The 18,236-nt window shown below is 36.4% G+C and overlaps 1 long non-coding RNA gene across 1 annotated transcript; it reads right to left on the reverse strand.

Annotated features, from left to right (window-relative positions):
• Nucleotides 1–1,136: 1,136 nt before the first annotated feature.
• LOC128316291 (uncharacterized) lies at nucleotides 1,137–18,194 on the reverse strand. Its single transcript, XR_008299937.1, has 3 exons — nucleotides 16,907–18,194; nucleotides 2,284–2,422; nucleotides 1,137–1,790 (listed from the first exon to the last, which is right to left on the reverse strand). It is a non-coding gene; the product is annotated as an uncharacterized LOC128316291 (long non-coding RNA).
• Nucleotides 18,195–18,236: the final 42 nt, after the last annotated feature.

Here is an 18,236-nt window from a genome sequence, read left to right on the forward strand (position 1 = left end):
GATCCGGGCAGCACCACCGGCCTGCTTGGGAAACTTAGATACTTTTGAGGAAGACATTCCAGTAGGGGAGGAGTCTGAGATGTTTCCGGAAAGAAATAAAGGCCGGAAAATGTTCAAATTGGATGAAACTACAAACGACTGTTTTTTAAGACATTTAAATTGGAAAGGATGAAGTAAAACTATTTGCAAATGACAACATCGTATAATTAGAAAAGCCTAAGGAAAGAAAACCAGTGTAAACAAAACAAAACAAAACCTAATTGTTTTTTACCTATTAGAAGAGAAAACTGGAAATTGAAATTTAAAATAAAACCATATAATGCTCATCAGCATTCCAACGAAATATATAAGGATACATTTAACACAACGCTCAAGTCCTATACACTGAAAGCCACATAAATCACTGCCAAGAGAAATTAAAGACTTAAATAGCTATCCATGTTCACGAATTGGAAGATGACAAGGTTAAAATGTCAGTTCTCCCCAAATCCCAGCAGAATACATATATATTTTTTTCAATTTGGCAAGGTAACTCTAAAATTTATACAGAAATGCATAGGAAAAGCAATGTTGAGGCACATACATACTTGTTTTCAAGATAGCATGAAACTACAGTTTATAAGACGGCATGGTAGACATAAGGAGAGACAAATCAGTGAAAAAGAATAGAGTCCAGACCCGTAAATACGTGGTCAACTGATTTTCAACAAAGATGTCAACATGTATCTTATCAACAAATAGTGCTGAATTAACTGGATAGCCACATGGAAAAATGAACCCTGACACTTGTCTCGCACCATAGGCCAAGTATTAATTTGATATGGATCATAGACCTAGAGACAAATGCTAAAACTATAAAACTTACAGAAAAAAAAAAAAAGAATCATTGTGACCTTGGGGAAGGCAAAGATTTCTTGGATCCAATAACAAAGCATTACTCATAAAGGAAAAGAAAAGACAGATGGCACGTCATCAAAATATAAAACCTCTGTTATTTCAAAGACACCATTTAAAAGGTGAAGATTTTTACAACACACAATATCTAAAGAATCTTTACATATAATATATAAAGAATCTTACAACTCAATAATATATATACAAAGAATCTTATAAATATATATAATATATAAAGAATATATAAAGAATCTTACAACTCAATAATATAACAAACTGATTTGGGGCACCTGGGTGACTCAGTTGGTTAAGCATCCGACTCTTCAACCCAGCTCAGGTATGATTTCATGGTTCCTAGGATCAAGCCCCCATTGGGCTCTGGGCTGGCAGCATGGAGCCTGCTTGGGATTCTCTCTCTCTCCCCATCTTTGTCTGCACCTCCCCTGCTTGTGCTGTCTCTCTCTCTCTCAAAATAACTAAATAAAATACTTTTAAAAAATAACAGGGGCGCCTGGGTGGCTCAGTCAGTTAAGCATCTGACTCTTGGTTTCAGCTCAGGTCATGGTCTCACACGTTTTGTGGGTTCAAGCCCACATTGGGCCCTGTGCTGACAGTGCAGAGCCTGCTTGGGATTTTCTCTCTCTCTCTTTCTCTGCTCCTCCCCTGCTTGCTTTCTCTGTCTCTCTCGAAATGAATAAACTTCAAAAAAAATTAAAAAATAACAAACCAGGGCACCCAGGTGGCTCCGTTGGTTGAGCGTCCAACTTTGGCTCAGGTCATGATGTCGTGGTTTGTGGGTTCAAGCCCCACGTCAGGCTCTGTGCTGACAGCTCTGGAGCCTGCTTCGGATTCTGTCTTCCTCTCTGTCGCCACTCCCCTGTTCGTGCTCTCTCTCTCTAAAATAAACATTTAAAAATTAAAAAAATAATAAACTGAGTTTTTTTTAATGAACAAAAGATGTGAACAGATTCTTTGCAGAAAAGATATATAAATAACAATAGTATGCACAAAGACACCCAATCTTATTAGTCATCAGGGAAATGCAAATCAAACCCACAGTAAGGTATCACTACTATTTTAAATGTTGACAAGGATGTGGAGCAATTGGCATTCTCATACGTGGCTAAAGAGAATAACACTTGGGAAAACAGTTTGGTAATTTCTTTAAAAAGATCAACACACTCTTGGTTACCATATGACCCAACAATCTCATTACTAGTTATTTAACCAAGAGAACAAAAACAGGTCCCCACAGACTTCGACACAAACGTTCATAACAGCTTTATTCATAGTAACCCCAAACTGAAAATAATCCACATGTCCATCAACAGACAAAATAAAATAAATCACAAAGTGCTACAAGAGTTAAAGAGCCGTCAGAAAACATACCTTGTTTGGGGGATCCAAAAAGGCTTTGTGCAAGAAACCACCATTGAATACTTGAAAAATGAGGGTGATTCCGACAAATTGCAAGAGGATATTGCAGGCTGAGGGCTCACCATGAACATGGAGGCAGGACAAAACAAACCTGAGGAAAAGTGAATTGCACATTTTGACTAAACCTTAAAAATATCAGGAGAAAGAATAGAAGAAACATGTTGAGAAACACACTATTTGAAAAGGCAGCAGTGACCTTCTGAAGACTTGTGAAAAGGAAAATCATGTTAAAGAAACCTCTTTTCAAAAGATGAATTAGGCGGCAGGAGATGAAATCAATCATCTTCTAGGAGGGAAATAACAAAGGCCAAAACTAGGTTGGTGTCGTCAGTTTCAGCATGAAGACAAGAATGACTGAGGAGACTTCTTGAGACACAATAGAGTCAGGGAAAGATTTTTGTTTATTTGCTGAAGTGAAGGTGCCAGAAAACAGGGAGAGATGGTCTATGCGAAATGGGCTATTTATGAAGCAAGATCCTCTGACTGTGGGGAGATGAGAGATTAAGATAGATGGAGGAATTAGGTTTTGAAAAGAGAAAAGACACTTCTTTCTCAGGAATGAAGGAAATGGAGGTGGAGGTATTCTGAGGTAGGGAACAGAAAGTTGAGGTAGGGAACCTAATTGAAAGTGAGATGTCTTGACAGCAAAGAAGGTTTGGAAAAGCACTTAACATACAACCTTGTGTGATTTATCAAAACATCTTTGATTTTATCAATCCCTGGATTAGTCCTTGCCTTTAGGATAAAAACTGATGACTTAGCTTGATTTTAGAGCTCTCTACCATAACCTGAGCCCAAGGGAGCCAATCAAACATTATCTCTTAGTAGGTATCTGTTCCCAAAATACTGTGATCCAACTAAGCAGGTCTATTCATTGTCCGTAAACTGATCTGGATAAACTTTAATCAAATTTTGCATTCTTTTCATCCTACAAAAGTGCTATTTCCACTCTCCAAGGCTGCATTTAATACCAGTTCTTTCAAGTGGCTTTCCCTGACCACTTCAACTTATATTGAACCCTTTGTTCTTTCCCAGCTAAAACAGTTTGTGTTGATAATGCATCATTCATTTTAGCAGTAAATTATATATTGTCTTCTGTTTTTACTAAGCTTATGCTTGCATGTATTTTGTCTGGGAGCAGAATTGCATATCAGAGATCATGAACTCTATTTTTTAAAATCCTTTTCAAAGGCCAATTAGTTTTGCAATTTTTAGTAGCTTTATTGAGATATAACTGACATATAGTATAGTGCATGTATTTAAAGTGTACAACTTCATAAACTTTGACCTACGTATTGTCAATGAAACCTTGATCACAGACAAGATAGTGAACATATCCATCATCTCAAAAAGTTTCCCTGTGTTCCTTTTTCAATGTCCCCCTCCTATCACACCCCACATTGTCCCCAGGCAACCACTGATCAGCTTTCCTTCATTACAGATTAGTTTGCATTTTCACGAATTTTCTATAAATGAAATCATACATTATATACTCTTTTCTGTCTGGCTTATTTTACTCAGAATAATTATTTTGAGCAGGTCCAGCTTCATGGGCATGCAGCTTCTGCAGTCCCATGGGGTCCTGTGCTCAAAAGGGCCTGGTGCTTGATTTAATGCTGTTTTAATTGAATGCTCTTCTTTCTGTTTTGAAATTCTTAATAATTTGTGAATAAGAGGGACTATATTTTCACTTTGCACTGTGTCCCACAAATTCTGTAGCGGAACCCTAATTTGAGATTCGGGTGATGTATGTCAGTAATTCATTCTCTCATTGCTGAGCAGTATACCTCTGTATGGATATACCACAATTTATTAATCCATTCACCACGTAATTTATTTATCCATTCATGTTTAGATGTTTGGTTCTTTTTTCCCTGTTACAAATAAAGAGGCATGAACATCTGTTAACAAGTCTTTCGTGGAGATACGTTTTCATTTTTCTTAGGTATATACTTAGCAGTGCAGTGACCAGTTCACATATGTATGTCTAACTTTTTAAGAAAACTGCTAAAGTGTTTTCAAAAGTGGTTGTACTATTTTACGTTCCGAATAGCAATATTTAAGAGTTTCAGTTGCTCCATATCCTGGCCAATACTTGGTATGGTCAGTCTTCGATTTTTACATACTTTAATAGATGTGTTGTGCTGTCTTACTGTGTTTTTTTAAAGATAGTTTTATTTATTTGTCTTTAATTTAAAATTGTTTTAATTAATTTTTTTTTGAGAGAGAGAGCATGAGCAGGGGAGAGGGGTAATAGGGAGAGACAGAGAAAGAGAGTGAGAGAGAGAGAGAATCTTAAGCAAGCTTCATGCTCAGTGTGAAGCTTGACACAGGGCTTGATCCCACAACCCTGGGCATGATCCCACGACCCTGGGCATGACCTGAGCTGAAATCGAGTCAGACATTCAACCAACTGAGCCCCCCTGGTATCCCTATTTTATTGTGGTTTAAAATTTTTTTTATTAGTTTTCTTTATTTTTGAGAGGCAGAGAGAGACAGAGCACGTGTGGGGGAGGGGCAGAGAGAGAGAGGGAGACACAGAATCAGAAGCAGGCTCCAGGCTCTGAGCGGTCAGCACAAAGACTGATGTGGGGCTTGAACTCATGAACCGTGAGATCATGACCTGAGCCGAAGTTGGTCGCTCAACCATCTGAGCCACCCAGGCGCCCCTTTATTGTGGTTTTAATTTTTCATTTCCCTAGTGACTAATGGTGCTGAGCTTCTTTTCACATGCTTATTTTTCAATTGTATATTTCTTAGCTTTAGAGACTTTTCAAATCTATTCCCCATTTTCTTAGTGGTAAGTTTTGAGAGTACTTTATAAATTCTGGATATAAGTCTTTTATCAGATATATGATGGGCTAATATTTTCTCCCATTTATGGTTTGCTTTTCATTCTCGTAACAGTGTCTTTCAAACACTACAAAGTTTTAACTTTGACAGGGTTCTATTTACCAAGTTTTTTCTTTGATTGTGTTTTTTGGGGTCATATCTAAGAATCTTTGCCTGACCCAAGGTCACAAGAGACTTTGTGCAGTTTTGTTGTGGAAGATTAGCAGTTTGAAATTCTACAGTTAAGCTTTTAATCTACTTTGAGTTAATTTTTGTATATGGTGTAAGATATAGATTGAAGTTCATATTTTTGCTTATTGATAATGTTCAGCACCATTTATTGAGAATCTATCCTTTCTCCACTGAGTTGCCTTTGTACCTTTGTCAAAAATGTGTTGTCTATATATGTATAGTTATATTTCTGAAATGTCTGTTCAGTTCCATAGATTTGTCTATCCTTACACAAGTACCATATTATCTTGCCTAGCATAGCTCTTTAATTATTATCATAGCTTTATAACAAATCTTAAAATCAGATAGAGTTAGTGACAGTGTTAGTGATGTTAGTGATCTGTCATGCATGTCTTTAGCATTTAGTGATAAAATCTGACTAGGCTTGGTGTGGTTATTTCAATAGGATAAAGGGCAATGATATCATTAATGGGAAGTGATATCCTTTTTTTTTTAAATTTTTTTTTCAACGTTTTTATTTATTTTTGGGACAGAGAGAGACAGAGCATGAACGGGGGAGGGGCAGAGAGAGAGGGAGACACAGAATCGGAAACAGGCTCCAGGCTCCGAGCCATCAGCCCAGAGCCTGACGCGGGGCTCGAACTCAAGGACCGCGAGATCGTGACCTGGCTGAAGTCGGACGCTTAACCGACTGCGCCACCCAGGCACCCCAATGATATCCTTAATTCAAGAGAAAAAAGAATTTCAAATTTTAACCAGTTTTTCTATTTGTAGGTATCACAATAGGAATGGCTACAAGAGGGAAGAAGGTAGTTGGATTCAAGAGTAGAGTATTTGTAAAGCACTACCTAAGTGAGTAATGAATGGAAGGATAGTTAAAAGCAAATACAAAGAAAGAGAATGAGAACTGAAATGTGAAGAATGAGAAACCTCTTCAACACAGAGGTATTAATGTAGAAAATGATAAATTGAGCAATGTAGTTTGGATGGAATATTGGAGTTCATTTGATTTTTTTGATGTGAAAACTGAGGCATCAGTGTTGTTTGTACCTAGAGCTTACCTAGAATCTCCTCAAAAGTAGAATCAATTGTACAAACTTGGTTCTAGGCCATCAGCTGAAAGTCAAATCTTAAGTAAAATCCTTCTGTTCAATAGGTTTACTATTTTACATGAGAACTTCATTCCTGAAGAATTATTTCATACCTGACAGAACTGATCATGAAAATGAAACTAAACACATATGCTATTACAAATATTAATTATGTCAGACTAAACATAATATAAAAATAGTATTTTAATTGTTCCTTTGGGGAACATGTTCTACATATACACAGATATAGTACAGGGAACTTAGGACGAAGATGCCTTTTTTTCTTCCTATCAATGTCCCTAGACATTCTAGTTCCCAGAAATGAACTACCTTCAAAATTGGAGTCACTTGTTTTAAAAGTCTGTGCCTGATTTAAAAAAAAAAAATCTGTGTCTTACTTTAATAGGCATGAAAGCCTCTGAAAATTCTTTAAATGGTAAATGCTGGAGAGGAGCAGATTCCTTAGTGAGGATCTTTTCAAAGATCCTTCAGTATACACCAGCTGCAAACAGAGTCAGCGGAATCACCATAAACCCAGACCAGCTGGTGAGTGTTACTAATCTAGTTACCCAGTCTTGGCAGTTATTTGGTTAAAGAAAATATATGATCTTTGTAATAGGAAATGGGGCAAAAGTGGAAATGACAAGCTGAGGTATAATAAATCAAGGGAGTTTATATTTACTATAAAACTAGGGTTTGTTGTGAAAATGTTATTTATAGACCATGGCATTAGACAGATTGGTCTAATTTGCTCAAAAAGATGTTAAACGAAGAGGCAGCTGTTCCAGAATTATCTATAAGGAGAGACTGGGGCAATCTGGTTGTTGGAGAATGGGTTGAGGCCTTGGTTTTCAAACATTTTTACCTTCACTCATATTTTAAATGATACTCTGAAACTTTTCATCAAAACTATAAATTGTCATGAAGGATAAATTTCTGGTAATTAAAAAAATATTTTTTAATGTTTATTTGTTTTTTTGAGAGAGACTGAGAGAGAGCACAAGTAGGGGAAGGGCATAGAGGGAGACCCAGAATCTGAAATAGGCTCCAGGCTCTGAGCTGTCAGCACACACTCCGACGCAGGGCTTGAACTCACGAACCACAAGATCATGACCTGAGCTGATTAGACACTTAACTCACTGAGCCACCCAGGGGCCCCATTTCTGGTAATCTTCATTGCTTTATTGAGGTCTAATTAACATACAATATCTGTACATATTTAAAATGTGCAATTCAATAAGTATTGACATATATGTGCATCAATGAAACTATTACTACTCTCAAAATAATGAAAATAGCTTATCAACCTCCAACTCCCAATTTCCTCATACTCCTTTGTAATCCACAGTGAATTTATGTAGGCCTGAAATTAATTTTGTTGAAGGTTTTTAACAAGCAATTACCTTTCTTTACTAGAAAAAGATCTATTCAAGTTAACTATTTCTTTTTGAGCGTTAGTCATCTGTGCCTTTGAAGGAATTTGTCATTTCCTCTAAGTTACTCAATTTATAGGTATAAAATTCCATTATTATCCTAATATCTGTAGTGTAGTCATTTCCCTCACTCCTGAAATTGGTAATTTGTATCTTTTCATTTTCCTCATCAGTCTGACTATAGTTTTATCAGTTTTATCTCCAAAAAAACCCTAGTTTTTAGTTTTATTTTTCCTATTGTTTTCCTCTTTGATGTTTATTATTTCCTTTCTCTGCTTACTTTAGGTTTCATTTGCTATTTTTACTAGATTCTTAAAATGAAAGCTGAGATAATTGATGAGACCTTTCTTCTTTTCTAGTAAAAATGCTATATTATAAATATCCCTCTAAGTATTGCTTTAAGTGCTTTCCACAAATTTGGATAGGTTTTCATTTTCATGACATTCAAAATACTTTCTCATTTCCAGTTTTATTTCTCCTTTGACCAACGGTTATTTAGAAGGGTGTTATTTTGTTTCCAAATATTTGGTGACTTTTAAGTATTCTTCTATTATTTATTTTTAATTCAATTCCATTGTAGTCAGAGAATATACTTGTTTGACTTGAATGCTTTCAGATTTATTGAGATTTGTTTTTTGTATGTCATGGGCACTTGAAAAGAATATTCAGCTCTCGCTGGATGTGGTGTTTGATCAGTTTCAATTAGGTTAAGTTGGTTGATAGTATTGTTCCAAGTCTTTACAGCCTTACCCATTTTCTGTCTACTTGTCCTATCACTGTTGGAACAAGAGAGTTGTAATTTCCCACTATAATTGTGGAATTGTCTGTTTTTCCTTGAAGTTCCATCAGTTTTTGTTTTACGTTCTTTGAAGTTCTTTTATTATATGCAAAACCATAGAGGGATGTTCTATTATTAACCCCTTTTTCATTATAAAATGACATTCTGTATCTCTGGTAATCTCTGATATGAAACCTACTTTGTCTGATATTAATATAGATATCTCAGCTCTCTTTTGATTAGTGTTAGCATGGTATATCTTTATATGCCATGATATACTCTTATATTTAAAGGAGTTTTCTTATGCACAGCTAGCTAATTTTGTATTGAATGTTAGACATGGTGTATTTTATCTGGTCCAGTGATGGAATCTTCTGTGTTCCAGCCATGTCTCCAGTAGTCTTCCTTGCAAACTTTTTTAGCCTTGGCCCCTCTCAGCTGTTTCCTCATCTCAAGAAGACTAATGCTGTATGTGATGGCCTGAAAAATCAGTCTAGTAAGCTAGGGCAATCATAAGGCTTTCTTCATTTGTGTCCCATCTCCCACTGATCATTGCCCTTTGTTGTTTGATGTCCAGTGTCATAAGAACTGTTGTTCATACATTTTGTCCAGTTGTTCAGTTGTTTCAGGCAGGAAGATAAATCTAGCCTGTGTTACTCCATCTAGACCAAAGGTGAAGTCTGAGATCTATATTCTTTTTATTTTTTTCTTGACTTTAGTACTAACGCCACCATAATATTTACTGTAGTATGAAATGGATATTCTTGTATTGTTTATCATAGAAACACCATTTTCCTTCACCATTAGGTAAGATGTTAGCTCTAAGTTTTTCAAAGATGCCCTTTGTCAGGTTGAGAAAGGTTTCTTCTATTCTTTGCTGAGTTTTTATCACAAAGGCTTTTGAATTTCCTCAGATATTTTCCTGTGTCTATTATCTCATATGGTTTTTCTCTTACATTCTGTTAAAATGGTGAACCGTGTTGATTTTCAAAAGCTGAAGTAACTTTGTATTCCTTGGATACACTCTGGTAATGATACATTTTTGTTTCTATATGTTGCTGTAAATCTCTATTTTTAAAGAATTATTATATTATGTTAATGAAAGATATTGAAGTTTTCTTATGTCGTTTGATTTTGGTATCAGGATAATGTTGGTCTCATAAAATAAGTATGAAACTGTCCTTCATGTGTATTTTCTAAAGATTTTGTATAGATTTGAGATTATTTCTCCCTAACAAGTTTAATGAATTAGGATTAACTACTGAATTCATGGGACTGAAGATTTTTGTGGAGAGTTTTTAAGAATTTAATTTCTATTATTGATATATATCTTTTCAGGTTTGCTGTTTCTTTTTGACCCAGTTGTGACCATTTGTATCTCTCAAGGGTTTTTTGTTTTGTTTTGTTTTGTTTTTTTCCATTCAAACTATGTTCTCAAATGTATTGGCATAGAGTTTAAGAATATTCCTTTATGGGTGTTTTAATTTAATATCACTTAATTCCTGTGATGTTTTAATTACAGGATATGTAGTCGTGTTGCTTCTTTCAATCCGTATACTGGTAATTTGCATGTTCCCTCTTTATCCTTTGATCTAGGTAGAGTTTTATCCATTTTATTAACCTTTTTAGAGGCTTAAGTTTTTGGTTTTATTGATTTTCCCTTTGTGTTTTATTTCATTGGTTCCTGGTTTTATCTTTATTATTTCCTTTTTTCTAATTAGTTTGACTTCTTCTTTACCTTAAGGGATTAATGTTGGATTTTCTTTTCTATTATATAATGCTTAAAGTATTCCTCTAAACAACATAACTGCATCGCACAATTTTGACATGTTGTGTTTTCACTTTCATCCAGTTCAAAATATTTTCTGATTTTTCTGATTTTCTGATTTTTCTTTATAACTGCATGGGTCAATTTCTACATAAGTTGCAATTTTCCAGGTAACTTTGTCTTATAATCCTAAATTAATTCTGTTTTAGTCAAGGAACAAAATCTATATGATTTTATCTTTTAAATTATATGGAGTCATTTTAAGGCCCAGCACATTGTTAATGTTCAGTGTCCACTTGACAAAAATGCTTGACTTGCAGGGCCATTATAAAAGTCACTTAGGTCAAGTTAATTGATAAAGTTGAGTAATTAATGAGTAAGTAATTACTAATTTTCTATTTGTTCTATCTTTATCTGAGAGGAGTGTTGAAATAGCCAACAGATACTATGGATGTATCTATTTTTCCTTTCAGTTTTGTAAGTTTTGTTTCCTTTTTTTCCCCAAATTCTGTCATTATGTTGATACATATTTAATGCAATTATGTCTTCTTGGTTAACTGATCCCTTCATCCCTATGAAATGTCATTCATTATCCCTGGGAAGTTTCTGGTTTTCAGTTTATTTGGTCAGATATTAATACAACCAGAGATTTCTTTAGTATTTTCAAAATACATCATTTTCCATTCATTTACTTTTAACCTACCTTTGTCTTTATTTTTAAAGCAAGTTTCTTATATCATACATCATATAGTTGGATCTTGCTTTTTTTTAAATCCACTCTGACAATTTCTATATTTTAATTGGAACATTTTGATCTTTTTATATTTAGTGTAGTTATTTATATGGTTGGATTTAAACTATTTGTTTTCTATTTGTCCCATTTGGGTTTTTTTCCCTTCCTTTACTGCCTTTTAAAAAATTATTTGAATTAAAAATTTTTCATTTATTTCTATCATTGTCTATATTCTTTTGCTTTATTTTCTCTGGCGGGGGGGCTATGGCTCTAGGACTTAAGGTATGTTTTAATGTTTTTTATTTATTTTTGAGAGAGAGAGAGAAAGAGAAGAGTGTGAGCAGGGGAAGGTCAGAGAGAGAGGGAGACACAGAATCTGGGCTGTCTGCACAGACCCCAATGCAGGGCTTGAACTCATGAACTGCAAGATCATGACCTGAGCAAAGTTGGACGCTTAACTGAATGAGCTAGCCAGGTGCTTCCCCCCGCCCCCAAGGTATGTGTTTTTAACTTTTCACAATCTCTTTTCAAATAATATTTATACTTTATATGTAACATAAGGACTCTTTCAACACTACATTTCTATTTTCCTCCTGCCATCCTTTGCGCTATTTTCATTTATTTTATTTCTACCTGTGTTATCGACTCCAAAATATACAGTTGATATTTTTGTTTTCAAAGAAATTTTTAAAAAGTAGAAATATCCTTTATATTTATTCACACATGACCATTCTGATGTTCTATGAAGATTTAGATCATAGATACCATACTCCTTTTGCCTAAAATTATTTTCATTTGTACGTTTTAACACTTTTCATTGTGTAGGTCTGCTGGTGATGAGGGTTTTTTAACGTAAGTATTTATTTCACCTATATTTTTGAAAAACATTTTTGTTGACAGAATTCTAGGTTGACAATTTTAAATTTCAGGACTTTAAAGGTACTGTTCCACTGTTTTGTTTTTTTTTTTATCTTGCATGGTTTGATTAGAAGTCTACTATAATTTTTTTATTCCTTTTTATGTCTTTTTGTTTTCCACACACTTTTAAGATTTTCTCTTTATCACCGATTTTCACTAATTTGATCATGTTGTACCTTGGTGTCATTTTTTACTATTGTTAGTTATGATTGGGATTCACTCATATTCTCAGATCTGTGGAGATATAATTTTCATTAATTTAGAGGAAAATTGGACATTTGAAAAATTTTCCCCCTTTTTCTTACTTGCTATGAGACTATACACCTTGTACTTTCATATAATACTTTCATATTTTCATATACTTTCATACTGAGGTTCTGTTAATATTTTTTTGTCTTTTTCTTCTATGTACTTCAATTTGTATCCTTTCTGTTGATCTGTCTTTAAATTTCTGTATCTTTTCTTCTGCAGTGTCTAATCTGTTAATCCTGAGTTTCATCTTGGTATTATATTTTTGTAGAATTTCCATTTGCTTCTTTTTGATATCTGATAACTTTTATTTTCTCTCACTATGTTCATCTGTTTTTAAATCATTAAATTTATTGACCATAGTTATAATAGTTCTTTAAACATTTCCATGTGTTAGTTCAATTGTCTATTTAATTTCTGGATCTGTTTCTATGGACTGATTGCCCCTACTGGTTATTAGTCACATTGGACTGGGCCTTCATGTGTCCAGTAGGTTTTCTTGGAGTCTAGCCATTTTATATATTTGAATGTTGTATTTTAGAAGGGGGGGAGCATTCCTTTTAATTTCATACTTTGTTTTATCCTTCATTTAGGTCATGTCTTGATCTTTTCAAGAAGTACTATTTAAGCTTTTTTGGAGCAGATAAAGAGTAGCCTTTTCTTTCAGACTACTACCCATTACTAAGACATTACTTTTTTGTGGTTATTTATTAAATACTCAATATATTCAATTGGGTTTCTTCAGACTTTGAGAACCCAAATGCTTCCCATACTTGTACAAACTCTTGGGATTTTTCAGATTTTGGTTCCCTGGAAATAGCTTTTTCCTTGAAAGTTCCAGCATACAGCTAGACTTGTAGAGCTCTACCTGACCCATGACTAGATCAGCATTCAACCATAATCTCAAGGGGACTCCTGTGAAGATTTCTAGAGCTCTTTTTCTACATAGTACCCTCCTAGTATTCTGTCCTCCAAACTCTAGCCCCTTAGCCTACGTAAACTCAGATTTTTCTCTTTTTAATACAATAAGACTATTTGGTTCCTTTTGGGTTCCCTTTCCTATAGCGTAGTCCAGAAACTGACTCTAGGCAGAAAGCTGTAGCAATTGCAGGGCTCATGCATGTTCCCTTTTTCCTTGGGATTATAGTCTGTTGTCTCATGTTTGAAATCAATTGTTTCATATATTTTATTCAGTGTTCTGTTTGGTTATGGTAAAAAGATTAAGTCCACGTCCTGTTACTCCCTCATGGCTGATGAGCATACCATTGGAAATATGCTACTCTAATCATGACAAATTTTATTTCTTTAGTATATTTAACATGTATTTATGGGACACCTACCATGGAAATCTAGAGATAAGTAAGTCACAGACGAAAGCTATACAAACAAGTAAAATGTTACACTATTGTGGTAGCTTTCAAATATATTCCCTGAATTCTTAAATAGACCTTCCATCAAGAATTGGGTTTCGGGCACCTGGGTGGCTCAGTCAGTTAAGCATCTGACTTCGGCTCAGGTCACGATCTCACTCATGGCTCATGAGTTTGAGCCTTGTGTCAGGCTCTGTGCTGACAGCTCAGAGTCTGGAGCCTGCCCTAGATTCTGCATCTCCCTCTCTCTCTGCCCCTCTCCTGATCATGCTCTGTCTCTCTTTGTCTCTCTCTCAAAAGTAAATAGATATCTTTGAAAAAATTAAAAAAAAATTGGGTTTTATATCCTGTGCCCTTTACTATAGACATTGTGACTGTTTGTCCAATAGAATATGACTGATATGATGCTGTGCCCCTTACCTACCTCAGGTCTTCGTATCTCTTGGAATGCTTGGTCCAATATGTTGGGGGAAACCAAGGAGACACATAGAAGGTCCCATGTAGTTCTAGCTTACAGCCCCAGTGACCTAGCCAACTGCCAGCATCAATTGCCAGACATGTAAGTGCAAAAGCTTTCCAGTGATTGCAACCCCAAGGTGTAGAATCATTCCAGACTTTGAGGCACCCCTGCTGACACTGTGTGGAAGAGAAGGAATCTGTGCCTGCAGAACACTGACTACATTTCTGATTTGTAATCAAAGAAAGGATTATTGTTGCCTTAACATGACTTTGGAGTGGTTTTTATATAAAGACACCTGGAATAAATATAATACCACTAAGTGCTGTGACAGAGGTCGCCAATAACCAACTAATTAACATGTATTTATCATGTGCCTATTATTGGTCAGGTACTGAGTAGAGAAAGCCCAGAAAGGGCAGTGAAATCTGAGAAGAGGTTTAGAGAAGTTATAGAATCAGAGCGGAAAAGGCAGAAAAACTTGCTTGTTTGAAGATAGGGAAACCATGGAACATCAGAAATGTTAGAGGAGAGGCTATGAAAAAAGACTGAAGAGATGAGATACTCAGGGGCCACTTCAGTAAGGGTATACTTACTAAAGAATCAGAATTTAATCCTGAAGGTAGGAGACTACTCTGCATACCTGTAATCATGGAATTATTAATGACTATTCTCCAAACAGGAGATACTCCAAATAGCAGATACTCCAAAAGAGATTATCTCATATACAGCATTTATCCTTATGTTATTTCCAGCATACAGAATGGTACCTTGCACACATAAAGTGTTAATAAATATGTACTGAACGACTGAAGAACGGATATGAGAATTCCATAGGAATGACACAATCAGATTTGTGTGTTCGAAAAAATCATTCCAGCAGGGGTTTGGAGAATGGTTTGGAGATAGGTAGGTGTATCAGTCAACTCTGGTGCTGTAAGAAATGATCATAGATTGGGAAGCTTAAACAACAAATTTGTTTTTGGAGGCTGGAAATCTGAGATCAGGAGGCCAGCATGCTCAGGTTCTGGTGAGAACTCTGCTTCCGGCTTCCCTTCCGTGTCCTCACAAGACAGAGGAAGCTCCCTCTTGCCTATTCTTAAAAAGGGCACTAATCCCTTGGGGCACCTGGGGGCGCTCAGTCGGTTAAGCGTCCAACTTCCGCTCGGGTCATGAGCTCACGGTTCTTGAGTTCAAGCTCCGTGTCCAGCTCTGTGCTGACAGCTCAGAGCCTGGAGCCTGCTTCGGATTCTGTGTCTCCCCCTCTCTCTGCCCCTCCCCCTGCTCGCACTATCTCTCTCCCTCAAAATAAACGAAAATTTAAAAAAAATTTTTTTTAAAAAGGGCACTAATCCCATCATGAGGGCCCCACCCTCAGGACCTCATCTAAACCTAATTACTGAATTATCTACCAAAGGCTTCATCTCCAAATGCCATCACATTTGGGGGTAGGACTTTAACATGAATTTGGGTGGGATGCAAATCAGTCCGTAACAGTAAGAAAGTAGAAAAACATAGGAGGTGGATGTAATAATTCATTTAAGAGATGATGAGGGTGTGAACTAGTGTGAATAATCTTCCTGGGATATTTCTTTTCCTAAACTTTAAAATTATAGATATCCCCTGGAACAACTCCATTTGCACATTGCTATCATTTTTTACTGTAGAAGAATTTTCAATGTCACACCAAAAAGAAAAGGAACTAATATTTTAAAATTAACCACAGAATTTATTAAACCCATGTATTATAGAAATTATATGTAGTCTCTAGATTTTAAAAATTTTGGTAATCTTAAAAGTGCCAACTCCTGCAGTTTCAATGTTTTAAGGGATAACAACAGAAAGCTAACCTCAAAATACAATCCCATTTAACTTTTTATATTGGACTTTTATGTTAAGCATGACAATATTAAAATTTCTACATTTAAAAATGTCTATTATCTATAGCATATAAATTATAAAGGTCCCAAATAGCTGAAGGAATTCTTTTAGGTCGGAAGACAAGGATAATGGCATCAAGACTAACTAATTCCTTCACTATTCCCAGTGCTTTCACACACTGATGATCAAGGCTCGCACAATTTGATCACTAGCTTATTGCCAGCAACACGGCAACTCAGTCTCCTTATTGGAGCACAAAGCACGTCCAAACGCATTTTTATAAATATTTGACTTTGATGCAGGGCGATTATGATAATGTGCCCCAGATACTGCTCAGGACCTTAAGATGGACAAGCTGTCACTTGATTCTATCAGATTAGTCACCAAGAACCGGTTTTAGAGAGAATGTTCTGCTTTTCCTATCAATAGTGATGTTTTAGAAAAATTTTATACTTGCCATCATGAAACACAAACAAGCTTTCGGCACTGGCTCCTCAAGATGTTAAGAAGTGGTATTACTAATATGCTACATTTTTTACACTGTTGTTTTAACTCTTTTTCTGCTTCTGAAAGAAATAGAGGCTCATCGTGAAAATATTTGGAAAATATAACATGCACAAAGAACAAAATATCATCTCAAATCTTACCACTCAGAGACAGCCCTGTCATAATAGTCTCATGTATTTCAGGCTTTAAAAATTGGGAGTATTCTGTAATTTAACGCGTTTTTGTAACCCGCTTTTAAGAACTTATGTATCTGGATGTCTTTCTACGTAAATACACGTCTACATCATCACCTCGGACAGCTGCGGAGTTTCTACATCGTGTGTACTATGATTTGCTTGGCCAATATTAATTATAATGATTACTTACATTTATTTAGTGCTTACTACATGCTAGGCACCTAAGGGTTTGGTTTGTATTCATCCATTCCATCCTCACAACCCTATGATTGTTCCTGCTTCTCACAGATGAGAAAATAAAATTGAAGCACCAGGAGGTGATGTGATTTATATTGGGCATTTTAGTGGTGAACGACGCTTTGATATTAGAAGCCACGTTGCCACGAACACCGTTGTTCGTGTTCTTCAAGACTGTCTTTAGGATAAATTCCAAAAAGTAGAATTGCTGGGTCCAAAGGTGTTCCTACTTTTTGTAACATCCTTTCAAATAGTTCCTTTAGGAAGACTATATTAATTTAGCCTTCAGTCCCCGTCTGAATGGGCGCAAGGTATCCAGACGCTACTTGAATTTGCGTTTTTCACTTTCAGAAGTGAGATTTCATTCCCCATGGATTTTTGTAAGCCTGCCTTGCATAGTGATCCCGTCGCCGACAAGTTGGAAATATTTGTTTACACGCTACGTGTGTTAAGTGCTCTAACCGGAGGTACGATTCACATAATTCCAATTTATGCGCAAGCTGCTCTGAAGTTGGTTCCAAGTGGGACACAAAACCCCCGGAAGCTGCTTAAAATTTCTACGTGACATAAACGCAATTTGTTAAAGACTTAAAAATAAAGTTACCAAGTCAACATTCTGAGGTGCTAGGAATCCCTCATCAATTTCTAGCTCCATTTCTCAGTTGGTTTTGCTTTGGATTTTTTTTTTTTTTTTGGCTGGATCTGGGAAGCGGGGCGGGGACGGCTCTCGCAGACATTCCTAGGGCGTGAAACTGATTTTCCAATCGCCACAACTGCTCAGTGACTGCACAGTTCGTCAGGCGCGCCAACGCCCAGCGAGAAGTGCTTTCCACAGAGACTCAGAAGCCAGGCGTCCGGGGACTCCCGGGAAGGTGCCAGCGTTACCTCAGCCTCTCCGAGGGAGCCGCGCGCCCTGACACTCCCCTCTTTGAGGATTCGGGCCAATCGGTTCAGCTCACATGACTTCATCCAAGCAAGTTTCTTGTCACCTCGGGCAGCGAACTGAACTCACGGCTTTTTGACTTAGCTGACCCGCAACGAAGGAGTTTCCGTCCCCCCTCAAGAGGGACTATAAAATCATGACAACTGACTGAGCCAGGGCCGAACACGGGGTCTGGCTCAAGCCTCACGCGACCCTTTTTCTTTCTCGGTCTCTGATTCACGCCTGGGCTCGGTAGTCGTCTTCGGCGCGCCTGGAGGACCCCGTCCTCCGGAGACTCCTGGCCAAAGCAAAAGCAGAAAACACAGGCATTATTCCTACTCTCGCGCACGACCGATCGAAA

The sequence above is a fragment of the Acinonyx jubatus genome, chromosome B4, assembly GCF_027475565.1.
Source record: "Acinonyx jubatus isolate Ajub_Pintada_27869175 chromosome B4, VMU_Ajub_asm_v1.0, whole genome shotgun sequence".
NCBI classification, from domain to species: domain Eukaryota; kingdom Metazoa; phylum Chordata; class Mammalia; order Carnivora; family Felidae; genus Acinonyx; species Acinonyx jubatus.